This window comes from Syngnathus floridae, chromosome 12 (genome assembly GCF_059516105.1).
Source record: "Syngnathus floridae isolate MCC-2025c chromosome 12, RoL_Sflo_1.0, whole genome shotgun sequence".
In the NCBI taxonomy this organism is placed as follows: domain Eukaryota; kingdom Metazoa; phylum Chordata; class Actinopteri; order Syngnathiformes; family Syngnathidae; genus Syngnathus; species Syngnathus floridae.
In genome coordinates this window covers 1,811,082-1,816,785 of record NC_142424.1, presented here as the reverse complement: position 1 = coordinate 1,816,785, position 5,704 = coordinate 1,811,082, and the positions used below count along the sequence as shown (strand labels likewise).

The following is a 5,704-nucleotide window of genomic DNA, read 5'->3' as shown; positions in this document are numbered from 1 at the left end:
AATTCAATAAACAAATCATAATGTTAATGTACATTCTTGAAGCATACATCAAGTTGTGCAGGACTTGTGCCATAATGTATACATGTCTGATCATTTCTTTTTTATGGAACAGTCGCCCACCACCCTGCCCAGCCCCCCCTTGCCGGCACTACAGTGCTAACAAAAGTTCCACAAGCCTTTTTTAAATTTTATTTATTTTTTAAACTCTCATACGTTTCACCCATTCAGTAACATTTTTTAAAACTATATATTGGAGGAAATTCGACCTTTTAATTACTATTTTAAAAAAGCTGCAAGTGCAGCATCAATAAGTTCGTGCTCGACTCTTATTGTACATAGACAACTAGGGGCACAAACTTTGAAATAAAAACCCCCTTAATTTGATTTCCGATTGAGGTCTGCAGTGGAATTTGAAAAAGATACACAATGGTACAAGTCGTATGGCAAAATTGGACATTCAGCTCCACGTCAAAGTTCAGTTTGAAAAGTCCTTGAAAAGTGGTACCACCCAGTACATGTACCGAGGCTGGCCGTGTAGTTACGCAACTGCTTTGAATTGAAAGCTAAGGTCCTGGAAGTTACACGCAATGTTTATACATTAAATTGACTATAGCAGCAACCTGGACTGGACAGCAGCAGCCTTCTTTGTAGTCGGACAGCCAATGGGGACGCCAAGCCCTGCAACAAAACATGCAAGAAGTTTCACATTCAAGAGATGCTCCATCGGTTGAGGCACATCGCGAACGATGACACCAAAGTTGACTTTATTTACAAGACCACCAACAGGAAGCAAACACACCACTGTTGATTTTATTCACAAGAATGCCCACATGATGCATGACGATTCAAAACAAACCAAAAAATGTCTCTGACCACATTAAAACAGCTTTTACTCGTACAGAAAAATGTACCAACATTCTGCAAGATTCTGAGTTCGGTGGCCATTTTAAAGCAGGGTTGCCAAAGATGACTTACTGATCGCAACAGAGACCGTTTGTACACTTGTCGTTTGCATCTATGGGTGTCTGGCTACTTGGCTTTTGTCAACAATTTAGAATGCATGGAGCTTTTCTTTGTGTAGTTAAAAAAATAAATAAAAAGCCTGACACTGCATATTTAACAAGTCAATTTTGTTTCAGCCTAACTTTACAATTGTCTTGTCATTGAGAATGTCTCAAATGATTCCAGTTTGTATGCGCGATAGACTGCCAATGCCAATGTTTAAAATGGACCACTTGAATTCAGTTCACAGTTTAATTGCAGTTCAGTGGTACACACACACACACAATTACAGTACAAACAGTTCATTTCATGATTAAAAAAACAACAGTAAAACAACAATATTGCAAAATGACGCGGCGCTGAGAGAGAAAGAAAGAGGCATCATGCAGATAGCCAGTGTGCACACCCAGTGAAAAAGTGGAGGGAGGGATTTAGGAAAGAAAGGACAAAAGAAAAAAACAGTCATACTCTCCTTAAATGCTGGCTGGGCGTTTTGCCCTCGCCGCATCCGCACCCGTCCGTCTCGTGTCGGCCGCTCATCACGGGCGAATGTTGGCTCCCCCCCCGGCCGGTATTCGACGTTTGGACTCATCCTCCGCCTCGTGCCACTGCAAAAAGAAAAACGGCACTCTGTTGCACGCGGTTCACTTCTGTGGACGTACTCATTACCTGTCTATTAAAGCGTGCTCCTATTTTAAGCTCCTTTATTAATAGCGTATGTACACATGAATGTTTTTGTTTTCTTTTTATGTCTGTTCCTATATGAAGAATTCAATGCTTATAATTTCTTTGTTGTAAAGTGCTTTGAGCTGCATTTCATGTGTGAAAGGTGCTCTACAAATAAAGTTTTTTATTATTACCCTCTGGTCTCGCGGTCCTGTCCAGTCCCTCTCTGTGCAGGCACCCATCAGATCCAGTGCCCCAGCAATCCTGAAAGGCAGACATTGTGGTGGTTTTTGCAAGGGGAAAAATTTCACTAGCACCCCCCCCCAACCTTGACTAAGGTAAGTTTGAATCAGGTAACTAGCGGCACGCACGGGCTGAAGCATGTGTCATACGGCCCTCCCGCAATGGAGCGATCCGGGTTATGAAATGTTTAACCCCTTACAAAAAAGGAGGGAGGGAGGGAGCGAGAGGAGATGAGAAGAGGCTTTGGTGCGCACTTAAGCGCAACCGGCCAGTTCCCCCTGAGTAGAGCTGGCTTGGCCCCGAGTGGGAAAAAATAGAGGAAAACGTGACGTCACGGAGAGCGTCACGGAGAATCTCCTTGTCCTCGACACCGTCGACGACACTGGGACCCAGTCTGGCAGACATTATACCCTGGTATTCCACAAAGGGCAAGGTATAGCCACGTTCCACCCTGAGTGCACCAGGCCATGCAGGTACTGCCGGGCGCGTTGGAGAAAGAGAGCGAGAGAGGGAGGAAGAGGGGGAGGGAGGGGGGCAGGGGGTGTCTACTTTGCCGATTCGTATCTAGAGGGTCACAGCAACCCAAACGCCCGTGCGTGCTACTAGTTACCCTATTCAAACAGACAGGGGTAGGGAAAGCACAAAAGAAAAAACAAAGTCATACCCCCCCGAAACGCTGGCTGCATCGGCACCCATCAGTCTCGTGTGGGCCGCTCGTCACGGGCCAAGGTCCGGGTCTGCTCCGGCCGGTGTTGGACTCGTCTTCCGCCTCGCACAAGTGCAATAAGACAAATGGCACTCAGTTGCATGCGGCTCACTTCTGTCAACGTACTGATTACCTACCCCCTCCCTGGTCTTGTGGGTGCAGCCCAGTCCCTCTCGGTGCAGGCTGGCGCTCGCCCCATCCGCTGCCAGCTGAAAGGCAGAAAAATAAGGAAATCAAATTAAAACCAACAGTGTGTACACTACGCTTGCAGATTGGATTGCCATGTCACCGCCTCTGCCCAGCCTTGGCTAGTCGTGCATCAGGCTCCTCTTCAACACTTGGCGACTGCTTTCTTTGGGTGATTCCTTCCTTTGCACCCCGCTCACCAATCGCGGGTCTGGTGGCCTCCGTCCACCGGCTCTTTGTTTCATACATCGTCTCTTCCACCTTTCAAGACAAGCACAAAAGTCTCGCTGCGCCGTCGCTTGCGCTTGCCGTCGCTTGCGCAGTCGCTTGCGCAGTCGCTTGCGCAGTCGCTTGCGCAGTCGCTTGCGCAGTCGCTTGCGCTTGCCGTCGCTGCGCGGTCGCTTGCGCTTGCCGTCGCTGCGCGGTCGCTTGCGCTTGCCGTCGCTTGCGCTTGCCGTCGCTGCGCGGTCGCTTGCGCTTGCCGTCGCTGCGCGGTCGCTTGCGCTTGCCGTCGCTGCGCGGTCGCTTGCGCTTGCCGTCGCTTGCGCTTGCCGTCGCTGCGCGTTTGGCACTCAATGAGGGCTGCACAACATTTTGGAAAATCAATGATATGGCAGTATTGGGCCAGACCACTGCATTGAGGCAAGTTGTGCAAAATTCTTGGATGGAGGTTAAATATTTGATCGCAATGAGATCAGTTAGATGAGTTAACTTTAACTTACAATGACTTATCGACTTAACTCATTACAAATAGTTAGGCAAGAAAGCATGTTTCATTTGAGACATGAAGAAAAAAAAAATCTTTGCTGTCTTAAAGTGCATGTCAATAACCTAGACCACCATATGGCAGTTTTCCAATACACGTGCAGCCCTACACACGTCACCATTGGTGTCCAAATGGCAGCCTCGGGGCAACTTGATCAACACACCACACGACTGAACACGACACTACTTTGTAGGACTAAATATCAATGGCAACAGTTCGTGATTGATTTAATCAATTTGCGTCAAAGAATTCTGAATTTGTTTCCGTATGCAGCCCTCAAGCAGACATTGGGACACCGCTGGTGTAATTTAAAAAAAAACAAAAAAATCCATTTCACACGTTGAAGCTGCGCAGGTCGACGCCTCCAGGGAAGCGGGTCTCCCTCACAACTCGGCGACTTCAGAGCGATGCCACAGCGGTCCGTTCACCTCTGATCAGATCGTGTCACATCCCGGTCGCCATCTGCAGAAACAGAAACAAATTTTAGAAACTCAAAGAGCACCCCAAGTTGTCGGTCCCTTGCTTACTTGATCACAGCGGCTAGCTACTATTGGTGAGCGTCGCCCGGTCGGATGGGGCCGTGCGTCGCCCCCCCCCCCCCCCCCTTTTGCGTCCGGCCTGCAAATGGCAGAACATGCACTGAGTTGGGCGCTGCTCGCATCACTACGTCTTTCTCGTGGACCCGCTCGCCCAAACACCGCCCCCTCACCTAGAGAAAGGACACACAGCGGCACGACAGCGGTAGGTTAGAAAAAGACTAAATGCTACTGTCTCGCTCCAATGCTGTCCTACACCTAGGGGAGAACAAAGAACGCAAGTGCCACAGTGGTGGGAGGTTAGGGTTAGATGAAGTGCAACAGTGGCAGGTTAGAAAAAGACAAAATGGTACAAGTCAAATTGCAAAATTGGACATTCGGGATCGGCTCGCTCCAACGCCGCCCTACACCGATGGGGGAGAACAAAGAATGCAGCAAGTACAACAGTGGCAGGTTAGAAAAAGACACAAAATGGTACACATCATATGGCAAAATTGAACATTCCGATCCACATCAAAGTTTCGTTTTGTCTCCGTCCACGTAACCACGTCCTCCCCCAAGTGAGCCGTCAATGGCAACCAAGCACAAGACAACGCTGGATCCAGACCAGCCACAACGCACCTCTAAAGCAAGACCAACCATCAGAGCCCCAAACACTGTCCACACCTGCAACCTTTCCGTCGTGCACCCATAACCAAAGGCAACCACACTGCCCCCTCCTGGGCACATGATCCGCACACGTCGACTCCTGCAGCGCGCTGCTTGATTCTTGACTTGATATGGCCATTGCTCCTTTGCATATGGCCATTGCGCCTTTGGATAGGCCATTGGGCCTTTGGATAGGTTATTGCGCCTTTGGACAGGCCATTGCTCCTTTGGACAGGCCATTGCGCCTTTGGACGGGCCATTGCTCCTTTGGATCGGCCATTGCTCCTTTGGATCGGCCATTGCTCCTTTGGATCGGCCATTGCTCCTTTGGACCGGCCATTGCTCCTTTGGATAGGCCATTGCTCCTTTGGATAGGCCATTGCTCCTTTGGATAGGCCATTGCTCCTTTGGATAGGCCATTGTGCCTTTTCATATGGAATTCTACTTATCCCATGCGGCTCCTCTTGCAGCCTACAAAAAAACAGACAGCCTTTAATTGTGTGCTGGGAAGCTAAAACTCGACAACCATTGTGTGTTGGGAAGCTGAAACTTGACAAAAACAGGTTTTCACCTGATTTAGGACTACTTCCTCAGTGTCCTCAACATCACTGAAAGGGCTCCTTCAAGAGCCTCCTGCTTGCTTTGTATAGAAGGATGCTGGCTGGGCGGCCTGTTTTAATGCTACAAAAGACAAGCAAATTATTGCAACAAAAATAGACATTGAGCAGAGTGCCAATGGCATGATTTTTTTTTACCAACAATTATACATACAAGGAGTTTTACATTTGAAAAAAATTTTTTATACTGTAGTAAGTTATGATAATTTATCAAAATCATAGTTAATATTTTAATTTTATACATTCTAAGTAGAGTTTTACATTTGAAAAAATATATAATCATTTTATTGTAGTAAATTATGATAATTATTCAGGATTATAGTTTATATTTTTA

General features: G+C 47.5%; 1 long non-coding RNA gene across 1 annotated transcript; it reads right to left on the bottom strand.

Annotated features, from left to right (window-relative positions):
• Positions 1 to 723: 723 nt before the first annotated feature.
• On the bottom strand, positions 724 to 4,086 carry LOC148389409 (uncharacterized). Its single transcript, XR_015861777.1, has 4 exons — positions 2,755 to 4,086; positions 2,576 to 2,680; positions 1,863 to 1,932; positions 724 to 1,610 (listed from the first exon to the last, which is right to left on the bottom strand). It is a non-coding gene; the product is annotated as an uncharacterized LOC148389409 (long non-coding RNA).
• Between the last annotated feature and the right edge of the window lie 1,618 nt (positions 4,087 to 5,704).